The sequence below is a fragment of the Diabrotica undecimpunctata genome, chromosome 6, assembly GCF_040954645.1.
Source record: "Diabrotica undecimpunctata isolate CICGRU chromosome 6, icDiaUnde3, whole genome shotgun sequence".
Lineage (NCBI taxonomy): Eukaryota > Metazoa > Arthropoda > Insecta > Coleoptera > Chrysomelidae > Diabrotica > Diabrotica undecimpunctata.
In genome coordinates this window covers 760,791-776,350 of record NC_092808.1, presented here as the reverse complement: position 1 = coordinate 776,350, position 15,560 = coordinate 760,791, and the positions used below count along the sequence as shown (strand labels likewise).

Sequence of the window (15,560 nt, the reverse complement as noted above, 5' to 3'; positions counted from 1 at the left end):
ACTCGTAATTTAATTTGTTTTAAATATGAATAATAAATAAATAGTAAAATTACTGTATTCAATTTTAAAAATATTATTTAAAAAAAGTTGAAATTTGAGTGAATGAAATAATGCATTTTTAGCAATTTTTAAAAAGTTAAACTTTGTATTGGTAAAGCGTTGCTTCCTAATGAGAAACAATATTGTTCAACCAAAACAATGGCTTGGTAAGTGTTATTAGGACTTTGCTTCGTCGAAAATAACGAATAAAAGGTGATACGCTGACTTTAAACCCGGTTATAAGGACAAAAACGACGAAACATGCTCTTGTGGTCGAAATTGATCTCTCTGGTGATCTGGTGATGGGAAATTCGGCAGTTTTCCTGGAAAAAAAGTTCAAAAAATCGTTTTGGGTGATCGTAAATTGAAGTTGCGACAGATAGCAGTAGAATTGGGGATATCAGAAGGCAGGATTTCATGATTTTGCATTTTCTGAATGAGAAAACTGTTTTGAGTTGGTTGCCGATTTTGCAACTGTTTCATTACAATAAACAGAAGATTTTGTCTTAATATTTGACACTAAATAAAACTTGGTTCCATTTCTTCATTCCGAAGTAAAATGGGTAATTAACTGAGTGGATATCAGTAGTAGAAAGTCTTCCAAAACCTTCGTATTTTGGTGTGCTGAAATTATGTTGTTCTGCGATTATTAGGTAAGAAAAAAGAACCTTCAAAAAGAATAGTGTTAGTGATAGTTCAAAGGAAGAAATTCCAAAAAAATGACCACAAATATTATTTAGATTCTAAAAATACAAAAAACAATGTTTGAAGTTTCTCACTAGTCTACGATAGCGTTTATTTTAACAACGTTTTTTACTGTTCTTTTGTATGTGAATTTGGCCAATCAAGGAATTATGATCAGAATATAACACTATGTCGTGCTTTTACTGGTTTGATACAGTCGTATCTCATTTGTGCATATGCAAGTGCATCTTTTCAGATATACCCCAATATAGACAAAAATCTTAGACCACAAGTAATGCAATTTAGCGAGGTAGGTAAAAATATCCCTCAGAAATACCCCTTATTGGTATTAGCATAATATGACAATATAGGCAGTAAAACATGATAAGCCGGTTGCTGGCATTAAATAAAATCACAAATCGTAAATCAATATGGTTTTTCCCCAAAAGCTTAACAAATAACTAATTACCAGAATTTGTATTAGTAAAAGACAAAATGCAATTGTCGTTCTGTCCGTAGTTACAGTTAGTTCAGTTTGGTTCTAGTGTGGTATTCTCTATGGTATTCTCTACTCTGGTATTCTTTGGTTCAGTAAATTTGTGTTTAAATAAAACAAAAAGAGGAATCAAACGATTTCTACCCAGCGAAACCGAATTCAAATTTTTACCACTGTGTCTCCTAAAACTTGCGAAACAAACAGCTGGATAAATTACTCGGCAAGGGAATCTAAAATTGCATTCCACATGCCGTTCATCCTGGTCAAAATTCGTAGTGAATTCAGTTTCTGGTACTCCAAACGAAGTACGTAATAAAACATAATGACGGTATTAGATTTTTGTTTTGATACAGGGCAGCGACAGCCGCTTATACGTATTTCGACCTCTTTAGGTCTCCTCAGAACGGTATAGCCACTGCTCTGAACCAAAACAAAAATCTCTCCCGTCCTAGGCAATAGTTATCAAAATAACTATAACCTGCATCAAAACAAAAATGTAATACCGTCATTATGTGTTATTACTTACTTCGTTTGGAGTACCAGAAACTAAATTCACTACGAATTTTGACCAGGATGAACGGCATGTGGAATGCAATTTTAGATTCCCTTGCCGAGTAATTTATCCAGCTGTTTGTTTCGCAAGTTTTAGGAGACACAATGGTAAAAATTTGAATTCGGTTTCACTAGGTAGAAATCGTTTGATTTCTCTTTTTGTTTTTAGATGGCGTAGTTACGTCCGTATATAGTTATTTTGATAACTATTGTCTAGGACGGGAAAGATTTTTGTTTTGGTTCAGAGTAGTGGCTATACCGTTCTGACGAGACCTAAAGAGGTCGAAATACGTATAAGCGGCTGTCGCTGCCCTGTATCAAAACAAAAATCTAATACCGTCATTATGTTGTGTTTAAATGTTTATCAAAAGTATTTGAAAATGCCAAAACAAAGTGCAAGTAAATCAATTCTTCTGAAAAAGAGGATAATAGTAAAACAGAGTTCAAAATCATTGATGACAACCATACATTTTGTACGGTTTCTAACAAAACGGTAAGTATTATGTTTAATTTAATTATTGTTTTAATTTTTAAATATTTTTCTAAAAATATAAGCTAAATATTATTTTACTTTAAAATGTAAGTTTTAGAAGAGGACTGTCATTCATTATGAAAAACTTATTTATTTTGATGCACTGATTTTAAAATTATTTTTAGCAAAGGTGTAAACATGGTTTTGACACTGACTTTTTCGTCATAAATTAATACGTTATTTGTAACGATAAAAATGTGACATTTTACCAAAACGTCTGATATTTTTGAAGAAAAATTCTACGATCAAAACTCAAAAAATTGTTTGTATAGGAGATACTTCGGGAAACAAAATTTGTATCATAATTGTATCATATAGTGTGCTTGATTAATATTTTTTGTCCGTTTAAAATTGATTAAAGAAATCGCTCTTTGTCTTAATATCTTATATATAAAATTTTAATAGAGGTGAAAACCAATTAAATTAGGATATTATATTAATTTTAAAGAGGCGAAGTACTACAAGTTTGTTGGTTAACTTTTTTATTTCCAATTTACAGATTGTATGTGAAAAAAAGTTACAAGTTGATCAATACTTGGGCACTGCAACGCATAAACCTCCTCAAAGAAAGCTTCTGTTTAGCAGTTCATAACTACAAATAAAAGATTCTTACCAACAAAATTTTAATAAGCATCTCTGCAGTTTGCTGAATAGTTGCAATATTCTAATTGCAAAATTGGATAATCCATTAATATCCATTATTCCAACAATTTTTAAAAAAGTGATTAAAACTGTCTATTGTTCCCTATTTTTTTTTTTCAGGGAAAAATAGACCATATTCCCCATTTTTTCATAGAAAAAATAGTAAGCAAGGGCCAGGCAGGAGAAGACACTCGTGGCTCCAAAATCTGAGGAAGTGGTTCGGGCTCACATCGGTCGAACTATTCAGAAGCGTCGCAAACAAGATCAGAATTGCCATGTTAATAGCCAACGTTCGCAACGGACAGGGCACTTGAAGAAGAAGAAGATTAAAACTGCAACTGGGAATAATCCAATATGGATATCTGTTGGCGAGACAACTGATGTTAAAGGACGGTATATCGCAAATTTGGTTATAGGAAGTTTAAACAAGAGTGAATGTTGCACCGGATATTTAGTTTCCGTTAAGGAGTTGCAAAAAACGAACAATGTAACTATTTTTAGATTTGTGAATGAATGAACTAACTTTTTTGCACCTCAACCGATACCAACAAAAATTTTGTTATTGTTAAGTGATGCTGGGCCATATAGGATCAAAGCTGGACAGCATTTAAAAATATTTTTCAAAATTTGATATATGTTACGTGTTTAGCACATGCTTTAAATAGAGTAGCAGAAACTGTAAGGACAGATTTTAGAATGGTCAATACCCTTGTATCAAATTTGAGCGTTGCTCGAAGTCGCCCAATGTAATTGTTATATCCCCTGATTTTATTTACAAGTGAGTAAATATTTTCCTAACATTTTCTGTTCATTTGTTCTTTGTGGTCTTTTTTTATTTTTAAGCAACAAATGTTTGAAAAAAAAATAAAAATAGAAAGTGATTTTTCTAAAGTGAAACGCCAATTTGAGCATATTTCCTCATCTCATTTCGCCATAAACAATCCAATTTTTCTGATCAAAACAAGACATAATCCGCTTGAAAACAAAACATAACGCGAGTGAAAAAACAATATAACAACCAGCACCCCAGTCTCTACTCTGTTGTATGCGGATTATACTTGAAAGCGGGTGCTGAAGCTGGAAGCTGAGCCTCTCTGTCTCTAGTGACGAATTCTCTCGTTCCCATGGCCCCGCTATGGCAATCCCAGATCAATATAACAATGAAAGTGCGCCCGAAAATCGGTTGAATACCAAACGTTGCCATATGTCGCCAAATTTCCCTATCTATATGATTTTAATTGATCGCCACGTTTCCTTTGTGTATAATTAATATTTAAGATTTTCTCTGATAAAGATTAACTGAGATAAAACCAAAGTAATGTAGAACAGTTAAAAATACCTAAACATAAAAACTTTGCGAACATTACAAAACGAAGAAAAAAATGTTGCTCATGTATTCGGACACAAGGTTTTCACTCAATATCTTGAGTAAGTATGTACATTTTTGAGATTATTTGTTTTGGTCATAAAATATGTCAAAAGAAATGAGTGAAAATCTATACTTTAACCTACGCTCAAGAAAAAAAACACCAATATCGTATTGAATACGTAGATAAGAGGAATACTTTAACCAGGCACTTAATATAGAGGAAGAAAAAGAAAACCTGGAAGACGAAGGAGATGAGGTAAGGGGAGCAGGCGAGAGGGAAGAGGAACCACTAACGATTCATGAAGCCAGAAACAAATCACCTAGAATAGATAAACGAAGTATATAAACATAAGCACGCAACCACAAATTCTAAGACAACTTGTTATAGAAAACGAAGTCATCAAAGCAGTGAACAAATTTGTATACCTGGGAGCGATAATTAACACTGAGAATAGTACTACCGCAGAGATAAACCGCAGAATTTACAAGGCCAACAGATGCTATTTTGGGTTCAATCTCCTCCTTAAATCCACAATTATATCGAGAAATACAAAAATAAAACTCCACAAAACAATAATATGCCCAGTCTTAACATATGGTTCAGAGACCTGGACTCTAACAAAAAATAATGAAAACATGTTGGGATATTTCGAAAGAAAAGTACTAAGGCGAATCTGTGGAGCAATGAATGACAATGGAGTGTGAAGAAGACGATACAACTTCGAACTTTATAGAATATACCAGGAACCTGATATCGTAAAACATATTAAGATAAAACGTCTGTGGTAAATAGGGCATATAATAAGGATGGAACAAAATGACCCAGTTAAAAAAACGCTCATTGATAGACCCATTGGTCAGAGAAGAATGAGAAGACCCAGAACAAGGTTCCTTGATAAAATCGATGAAGACATAACAAATATGGGAATACGTGCTTGGCGGAGAAAGGCGATGGAAAGTGACGACTGGAGAGAAATTCTTGAGGATGCTAGAACCCACGCAGGGTTGTAAAGCCAGAAATGATGATCGTATTAAAACAAACTAAACAAAAACTACTAAAAAGACGCTGATATTATTGCTTCACAGGCCCCTGTAATGTTTCAATAATATCATGGAGTTTTTCAGAAAGCCTTTGAATGTTTAGGCATTGGCCTGTAATTTTGCATTGTGCCTTAAACTCATTTGTCATCGGAAGTCATTGGAATAGTACTCGAATCATTGAGGAAGTGGCTTTTATTTCTGTAGTGTGGTATAATGTTTTGGAAAGCCTTGTAAAATTTCAAAAATGATCTGAAATATTTCAATGGCAGTATTTAGACGGTTTCAGTGCCACCATTAAAGCTTTCAAGGACTCCAGGAAGATTTGGAGCCCACTGGGAAGACTTCTAAGACCTTCAGTAGAGTCTGAATTATTCCAGAAGAACCTCAAGTGATTCAAGGAATTCTATAATGTGTAAATAGTGAGTTGAAATATTTGACGTGACCTTGAAAAGGGGAAAATAGAAGTATATAGTGAAAAAGGGATATAGAAGGATAAAGAACAATCAACAATATTTAAGCGGCTATGATGTTTCACTAATATCCAAGCTGTTCCAATATAAGATTAAAAGTTCAAAGAAATTTGTAATTTTTGATAAACAACATTAAGTTCTTTGAATATTATCCCAAATACTAGCCCGTAGAATCATTTTAGAAGTGGCTCTAAAGGGGTAAATATTGATTGGTCCTGTAATGTTTTTGGCCTTGTTTTAGAAGTGTCCTGGAATATTTTTATAGGATAGTTTCAGTATCCGAGTTACAAAATAATAAAAAAGTATTTTGGGGGTCCTCAAAGATCTGAAATCCTATGGGAAAGTTTCCAAGATCTGGAAGAGTCCAGTATGGCCTGAAAGATTTCAGAATAAGCATGAATTTTTCAGTGAGTCTTATAATGTTTATTAGTAATCTAAAATGTTACACTTGGCCTTGAAAGCTCCTAGGAAATGTTTGATAGGGAATCTACTACATATATGGGGCTCTGGAAAGTTTCACGAATATTCAGGCTGCTTCTTGTCAAGTATCCTAAATTCAAGGTAATCTAAAATAACTAAAAGGTTCTATTACATCGTAAAAAACTTTATTTGGGCCTTAATAGTTTTAGATCTAGGCGTCAGTGGTAAAATGTAGCAATGGTTTTAAAATATTCTAAAAGTAGACTAAAATATTTCACATGGTCTTGAAATCTTTGACAGGGCAACTAGGTTAGTCAACAATATCTCAGTCGTAAATAATTTTTGTTTCAAGGAAACTATAGATGCTTTAAGAGGACCAGTAATGTTTTAATATAGCCTAAAAGACTGAAAGATCTCAGGATAGTATAAAATGTTTCAGGGTCCTTTAAAATATTTTAAGTATGCTAAAAATTTGAAAAAGATATCTACAGTAGTCAAAAATCTTTCAGTGGTTTTGAAATGTTGTATGAATATCCAGGCTTGTTATTGTCAAGGATCCTAATGTTAAGGCAACCAACAATAATTCATCTGGAACTGAAAGTTTCCAATATAGCCTGGAAGTGGTTATTTTGACCAAAATGGTTTTAGATCTGCTTCAAATTTTTCAATAGCATCTTGAATATTTTAAAAAATTAAGTTAAAATATTTTGATAAATATTAAGTTTCTTTCCTCTAAACAATTTTTGTTTTAAGTCAAGTATCAAGAGTACTTTCAGGAACCCGGTAAGGTTTAAATATAGCCTAAACGATTCCAGTAGAGACTGAAAGAATCCAGGGTAACAAAAAATATTACAAGAGGCTCTAGAAATGTTTTAAAAATCGTCCTAAATATTTTCCGAAATAATGAAAACTTCCAGAAAAATTTGAAAAAAGGATTAAAAGTACTACAAAATATTTTGACGGCTCTAGAATATTTCACTAATATTGAAGTTGGTTTATTCATGTATTCTAGTTTCAAGATAACTGATAATTATTTAAGTGGACCTGCAAGGACCTTTTATAGCCTAAAAAGTTTTAATTAAGCCTTCAGTAACCTAGATATCCTTGGAGTGACTCAGTGATCTCTATAATATTCTAAAATCGACTCAACTATTTCACATGGCCGTAAAAATTTTCAGGATATTTGGAAAAAGGCAACTAGGGCAGTTAATAATGCTCAGATGTTGAGGTTATTTCCTGCAAATAATGCTTGTTTTAAGATAGCTATAAATACTTCAAGGGAGACCTTCAATGTTTTAATTTAATTTGGAAGAAAACCAGACTGAATATTTGTAGATGTGTCAATGAATGACACTATTAAAGTGTCAATTAATTCTAAAATATTTAAAGAGCTGATCTAAAATGATTTAGTTGACATTAAAACGTTTGGCTTGATCTAGAAAACTCTATAACCGTCTGAAATTAAATAATTTCAAGTTTTTACTCATTTTGCCAACATACAATTTGTTATCTATATATTTTATGGTGTATTTAAGCTTGTTTTATTATTTTCTAGCAATATTTCTTACTTTTCTGTATCTTTGATCCATTTTAAAGCGTGTAAATAATTAAATAATATTACATGAGCAAATATGATTTTTTGACAATACGATTTTAAAAGGTGAAATTTGGCAACAGCGTCTCGAAGACTACGCCCTGATTCTTAAGCATTTCTGGTGACTATTGGCCCCCTCACGACCTACTATCCCGATCCCGATTTCTATGCAAGGAATAAATTAAGGCCCTTAAGGGATTCCTGTGTTTATTTAAGGAATATGGGATATGATGATAGGGTCTAATGTCCGAGAAGAAGAAACAACCATGCGGCATATGCGTAGAATGTTTTTGAGTCGATAAGAAACTGGCAAATAGCGTTCCTGGAGATGTATGTATTAAAACATTTTATGGAAATGTTATTTTTTATCAATTAGTATTAAAATATTTAAAATTTCTGACAAGAATTTTACAAACGCTTCTTTATTTCTCTCTAGTGGTCCCTATCTGTCTAGAGGTCTTCCTCTTTTGCTCTGACCAATGGGTCTATCAAGGAGAGTTTTTCTAGATGGTTCAGTTTGTTTTATCCACATGAGTCCAAGACTCTGAACCATATGTTAGGACTGGGTGTATTTTTGTTTTGTATAGTTTAACCTTTGCTTTCCTCGTTAAAATTAAGGATTTAAGAAGGAGATTTAACCAAGGATGCACTTGTTGGCCGTGTAAATTCTGCGGTTTATCTCTGCTGTAATCTTAATTTGAAAAGTTGACAGTGCTCCAAGGAATAAAAATTCGTTAACTGCATCGATGATATCGATGCATAATTTTATACATGAACAAAAAATGCATAAAAAATAACAACGAAATGATATTATATAAACTTGCTAGCAACTGAGTTAGATATCTTCCTTATCATCATAGTCACTCAAAAGTATTTTGTTATTGTCGTGTAGCTCTACATCATCTTTATTGTCCTTCTCTTTCTTTTCTTTAGATTGCATTGGCTTCTTTTTCTGACCGTGTTTTCGCTTATTCGCAGTATGATTAAGCTAAGTAAAATTGATGGTAAATTGATGGCACAAAGCATAGTAGGTCTTGTAAATTCTCCCATTTTTCGTACTTAAAAGTCATGACTGAACTGTACAGTTGGCTACGACTTATATTCTGAGCTGTTCTTCCACGCATCTTCTTCATACAGTAAACAGTTATAAATTTAGTATGTTCATTAAGAGTGTACTTAAATTTCATAATAAATAGGTCTTTCTTCTCAAAACGAATCAATTTTATTTCTCTCCATTTTATTTGCATATTCTCATCATCCTTTTAAATATTTTTGTGCACGTACTCGTTGAAGTTTTCGAGTGAAATGAAGTGCTCCATCTTCATTTACTCACATTTACACTTCTTAGAACTGTTTCTCACAGCATTCATCCACTTACTAGGTACAAAAATATAAGGTACTTGCTTTTTGTACTTTTGAATGACTCTGAAATGTTCATCGCATTCCATGAAGGTATGGCCCGGTTTAAGGAATTTGTGGTCTATTATTTTTAGCTGCGTTTCTTTAACCACGTACATAAAAAATTTCAAAATGTTTTTGTTCTTATTTTGTCCGAACAAGAATCACTAAATGCAATAAGATGTCGTGTATTTTGATCAAGACCAGCAATAAATTTCCAAAGACATGAAGAAACTCCCATATAGCCTCTGGATGCAACTGATTCATCCTATATATACATCGGAGCACATTTTTTGCCAAATTATGGATCCAAAAATTATATGTCCATAATACTCGCATATAAAACACTTTGTTGGTTGTAAGTGCTGGTGCAGGTAAATTTTTTTGTAGATCGAACAAACTAATACCACTTCTTTATTCCTTGAAGTCTCGGCTACTATTTTTGCCTCTTTTTTGGCTTGTATTCTCGATTCGGCTTTTCGGTGATGAAGCTCTCTCTCCCAAAATTTCATTGATGTTTTGAACTTATCGCACTTATTACAAGTATTGGACAAGAGATGATGAAAACTTAGATTAAATTTGGTATTAAACACACTCCTATAACACCATTCCTAGGCAAGAGCTTCGTTATTTTCTTGACACAGCTCTAGGTAACACTAATACATTTTTCTTATGGTCAAAAATAAAGGAAGATGCCGTCTACGTTGAATGTAATGTCTGGTGTAATGGCTGGTATATTTTGGAAACATATTAATATCGTTTTATCTTATCACTTACATCCTGTGATAGTTTATTAGGACATGGAGCTCTTCCCCTTTTACCAACAGCGGTGATTCCAACGTCAGATATCCCATTTAAAATTCTCGAATAATATTCATTGCTGATATCCAAGATTTTTAAGAAAAACTTTTTGCAAACCCTCATATTTTTCAATTTTATAGTAAAGCTCTTTCCTTTATTAGTAGCAACTTCTGTACGTCGTCATTTGGGCAAAGCGATCTCTGTACAAGACGTAATGAATGCATTCTGCAGATTCCAATTTCCTAGACCCCAGAATCGGTTAAATATTTCCTGTCTTTGTTCATCGGTGAATTTTTTACACTGAAATCTGCAAGTATGTATATAACTTTGCAAACTTCTTGCTTTTATTAACTTGTTTTTATAGCTTACGTATTCTTCACCTGTATTCCTTTTTCATTTTCTTATTTGCCTCTTACATGTTTAAATCAACATCTGCAATGTTTTCTAGAAAAGTTTTGTTCCCTTCTGGATCGTCATATTCCTAATAATTGTCAGATTATGACAATAGGTCACATTTTAAGGTTATGCTATCAGCTTCTTTCAACTACCACTTTTTGAAGATATAAATAAATAAAATGGGGTTTAGAACAAAAGTGGGACATGTACACTTGTACCGCTTATACAGAAAACTATTACAGAAATATCACAGAAATTGGTAAAAGCTTTTACTTAACACAGACAGACGTCCGTACTGGATTGTGTTTTGTGCTTTTACCATTTTTATCTTAGACAAAGAAAGAGAGATTTGTATATTAATAAATATCAACATCTTCTACTTTTAGCGACTTTTCTACAAAACGTCGCTTGTACTACTTTTCCTCTCAGTCCCTCAATTATGAACAAAAATATAAATATGATTAAAATGAAATCAACCGCAAAATCAATCAAAACCAAGCAAGCAAAGCAAAAGCAAGTCTGTAGTATATAATCACCAAGGTTTTGTAGAGATAGGCCAAGATAGAGACGTCAAGATTTCGTCCTCTTCCCTCTATACCTATATCTATTTTGCTTCGTGTTAGGATGCATAGAATGTGTAGGTACCATACCCTTTGAAAAAATACAATGAAGTTTGATAGAGAACCATCCAAGAAGCCTAATTACTATAACTAAGAAATAACTGTTGCTCGGTGATTGTAATAAAGGTTTAATATTAATCTTGTATCTAGCTAGTCCAGGTTTTTGTTTCTGTCGAGTTTATCATGTTTAACCCTATCGAAGTGATTGTTGAAGTCTACGAAGCTAACGTAGAGGTTTTGATTAATCTCTAGGCCAGAATAGCTTAGTTTGGAGTCTATTGATATGCATATTAATGGTAATCTTAACATTTCCCTGGAGATAGGTCCTGTTATGTACATTTTATTTAAAAACGTCACCAAAATATCCACCTTTTTGTAATTGATTTTAAAAAAGGCTTTTTATTTGGTCTGGACAAGAAAATTTATTGCTTTTCATTGATATTATTGCATGAATACCCCTGCTATGTAGTTTCAATAAACAAACGCTATAAAAATGAAATATCTAGGAAGAAATGTTGGGACTAAATATGGAGGATTAACTGAAGAATTTCTTTACAACCTAAATTCAAAATATGTGTTATTCTCGGTAGATAGATAAATAGACCAAGTTAGCATGAAATTTTCAGTAATTGTCAAATTAAATCAATTACTTTTACTATTTTACAAGGAAATCACAGTCTAATACATTAAATTAATGTTGCTGCTGCCATCTTGTGGCTGAATCTATAACCAAACGAAAGAAAACAGCATCCGTTCACAGTTTTCTACGAATCAAGCAAAGGTGTTACAATATTAATTTAAGAGAGTAATAATACAAAATTATTAATAAACAAAAGCAATTGCTATTAAATTAAAATATATGAGATATTAGTGAATTTTATCTAAATAAAATACTATTTTAAACCGTATTTTACGTAACTAGTAATTAGAAGTTTTAAAAAGTTTATTCAAAAATACGATGAATATTGGAATGATATTGGTTTCCATGTTGAAAGGTTTGTGTAAAATTTTTTTAATATTTTTTTATAGTTCAAGAGTACTGCAGAAATATACAGTCAAATAGAAATTGTTAGATTAGCATTTATACAAATAAACGTGCAGAAATCTTAATTTGGAAATGAGACTACGTACCTACCATTCAATGTTAGGTATATATTTTTAACATTATTAAGTATATGGAACTGAGATTTGGGTATTAAAAAAAATGCAATTTAAAAAGAATCGAGGCTTTCAAACTCTGGTTATCAAATGAAACAAAAACTAAAATTCAAACAAGAATACTAGAAAACCCAGGCCATGTAATGAGTAGACCAAAATATGAAATTTTGAGATTCATAATACAATGCAGATCGATTGATTTGTTTAGAGCAGCAAATTCAAACATAAAAATAGCCATTATGTTTGCCAACCTCCTTAGGGAGACGACGAACTATATAAGAAGGAGTTCAGGAGTTCAGGAAAAAGAAGACAACCTAAGTCTAGGAGAAGTGGCAAGAATATTATGAAAAATCAAAGGAAGAAAAGCTCCAGGCATGCAAGACATACACAATATGACTCTAAAGTGATTATTAAAGAAGACTAAGGCGGTAAAAGGCAAAAACTGACCACTAGAACATCTGGGGAAAAAAAGGGGGGAGAGAATATTCACCAGACCCTATAAACACTCAGAGAGAAGACGATTCATCCAAGAAGATTAATTTAAATTCAAAAAAAGAAAGAAAATTGTGAACTAGCAAGCGTGGTTAGCAATACAAAAATAGACTTCAACAGAAACCGAAGAACAATTTGAGTTTAGAAAAACCTATGACACAGTTTGGAAAAATGCCCTAATCTTCAACATCAAGAGAGCTAGATTTGACTGAAGGAACTTTTAAGTTACCAGCAGCCCAAAAGATATCTAGTATGCAAGTAATTTAAAAAGAAGTGCCTCAAGATAGGATTTTATCACTGTTATATAAACATTTTTGTTTCAAATATACCCACTGTTGCCAGAACCAATGCAGTCCTCTACACAGATGATATAGCCATCTACAGAGCACCAAAGAATAACAGAAAAATCATGGCAAAATACACAGATTAATCTAAAATCAAGATCAACGCAGAGAAGATCCAGTTCATCTTAATCCAAGATCCAAGAAAAATACCCTTTCGTGCCAAGAAGATCTCGGTATACCAACTTGCGTTAAAGCGGTAGGGTTTTATGCAGTTTCAAGGCATAAAGAAACTGGAAGAAACTAATAAGAAGTGAGATGACCTGCTATCGTCTCGAAAATATCGAAAATAGCCATAAGAGAACTACCACTGGGCCACAAAAAACTCATTAATATCCTCACCAAAAATAGGATGCAGTGACAATTCCGAGAGAAACAAACTGATTGACTAAAAGCACTTAATAGGTTTTAGCAGCTTTAGCTAAACAGATTTCTTTGATAGTACCTACCTACCGAAGCGGACATCAGCAGCAGTACTTACCCAAAAACGATGCGGTCCCAAAGAGTAACAAAGCGAAACGATGAAAGAAAATAAGAAAGAAGAAATATAATATTTTATTTTAATGTAATGTAAATACTATTCTGGCAGTGAACATTTTTATTTTTAATTTTATTCAAGAGAGAAGAGTGTTCATATTCATAGAATAATTTTGTAGCACAACGTAGTTGTCAGGATGGCCGAGCGGTCTAAGGCGCCAGACTCAAGGTTAACCTTACCCGTTCAACGGGTGTGCGAGCGTTCTGGTCCACTCTGTGGGCGTGGGTTCGAATCCCACTTCTGACACAATCTTTTTTTAATTTTTTTGTTTTCTATTCAATAAATACGTTTTAAAAAATTAATTATTAAATTAAAACTGTTACATTCTGCAAAAATTACCGGAATAAAATGCCTTGTAATTGTTATAAGGAAAACTTAAAACATTTTCGATTAGTTCCCGGAATATTTGATAGATGGAACAAGTGGTCGTTGCTAGGGTAACCGCTTCCTCTTTTGTTCTCTTTAGGGGCCTTGTTTTCGCTAGGGGTGTTTCAGGTCGCATAATAATCATACTGATGTAAAAAGGCAGTAGCGTTTACGAATTTTCTTTTTACATTACATACAAAAATGCTAATTTTTAGTAACGATAGCTTATATCATTCAAAAAAGTGTTTTTACTGTGGTAGTCAGAAACTCCAAGTTGTAATTTATTAATGTTATGGGCCTTTTGTCTTAATTCCTATTTTTAACTATAAGTTTAAGTTTGGACTGTACTGAAAATCCAACCTAACCTCTCAACACATTTTCACATAGACATATAATACAAATAGACAAATATAATACAAATAGAATTTTCTCTGTCTCACTGGGGGAACGGGCATGTATTGCAGCTATCAGCCTTTTTGCATTATACGTCTTTGCATTTTCAGAACAAACTTTCATATTTTTGAAACTATTTTCTTCTGACACATATTATTCTAAGCGAAAATTATTAGTGTAGGGGAGACTGTACACAATGACACATTTTTAGGAAATTTACTCTAACATCTGAGTGCAATCTTCGAAAAAATCTTCATTTAGAATTCTGTTATCTGTGTACATTTGTCTATAAAATTTAATAGTTATTATGAGTAAAGTAAAAATAGTAACTTAGAAATTTTTATAAATATTCAATACTGATTTTGTTTCAATCGTAAATGAAGTAAGCCTATAGTAGAAACCCTCAATTCAAAAGAGTGATTTCATAGTTTAAACGCCGAATATCCTCAAATTTAAATGTACACAGCGGCCCTCGAAAACTGCCTGTTTTCTCGATTGCAATTTGCGTTTCCTCATAAGAAATTACAGAATATATAAAGTAGTATATTTATTTGTGCTTCTCTATAGTAGACTTGACCAGAAGTTGTCGTACAGTGTAGCCAATTCTTGTTCACAAGTAGTAATTATGGTCATACAAAACCTGTATTCTTCCACGCAGCGATTATTACCGTCATAAAAATACCAAAAAACATGATTTTTTCAATAGTAAAAATTAAGCACAAAATTGTAATAAAATAAATTTTATTTATATGTTCCGTTTCGTTACGTATTTAAATTTATAAAATAAAAATCGATATTTTAAAACATTATTTTTCAATCGTTTGGCAATGTTGGAATTAGCGAGGGAACTCGGTTTTACAATTCGGATCCAGACATGCAGTAAAACTAGTTTTTATTATTTTTTGCCGAAGAAATGAACGAAGAAAAGATTGGTGTTTCTATGGGTAAATAGTGCATGTGTTTTTGTGAGTATATTTTATGTGATAAGTTTGTAAACTTATAGTTGTCAATACTGTTTTATCAATACTGTATTGTAGTATTGATAAAACGTGTTATTGATAATAAGAGTGTTATAGTTTGTCGTTTTATACTAAATATTTAGTTATATTCTTTGAAATTATTGTATATATAGTATATATCCAGGTTATTAAAATACAATGGACGAAAAACCGAGTTGTTCCAAGAGAAGACAGCAAAATTCTGATGTTGATTCCAAGA

The 15,560-nt window shown here is 32.4% G+C and overlaps 1 non-coding gene across 1 annotated transcript; it reads left to right on the top strand.

Annotated features, from left to right (window-relative positions):
• Positions 1-13,713: 13,713 nt before the first annotated feature.
• Positions 13,714-13,829, top strand: TRNAL-CAA (transfer RNA leucine (anticodon CAA)). The gene is made up of 2 exons: positions 13,714-13,751; positions 13,785-13,829. It is a non-coding gene; the product is annotated as a tRNA-Leu (tRNA).
• Positions 13,830-15,560: the final 1,731 nt, after the last annotated feature.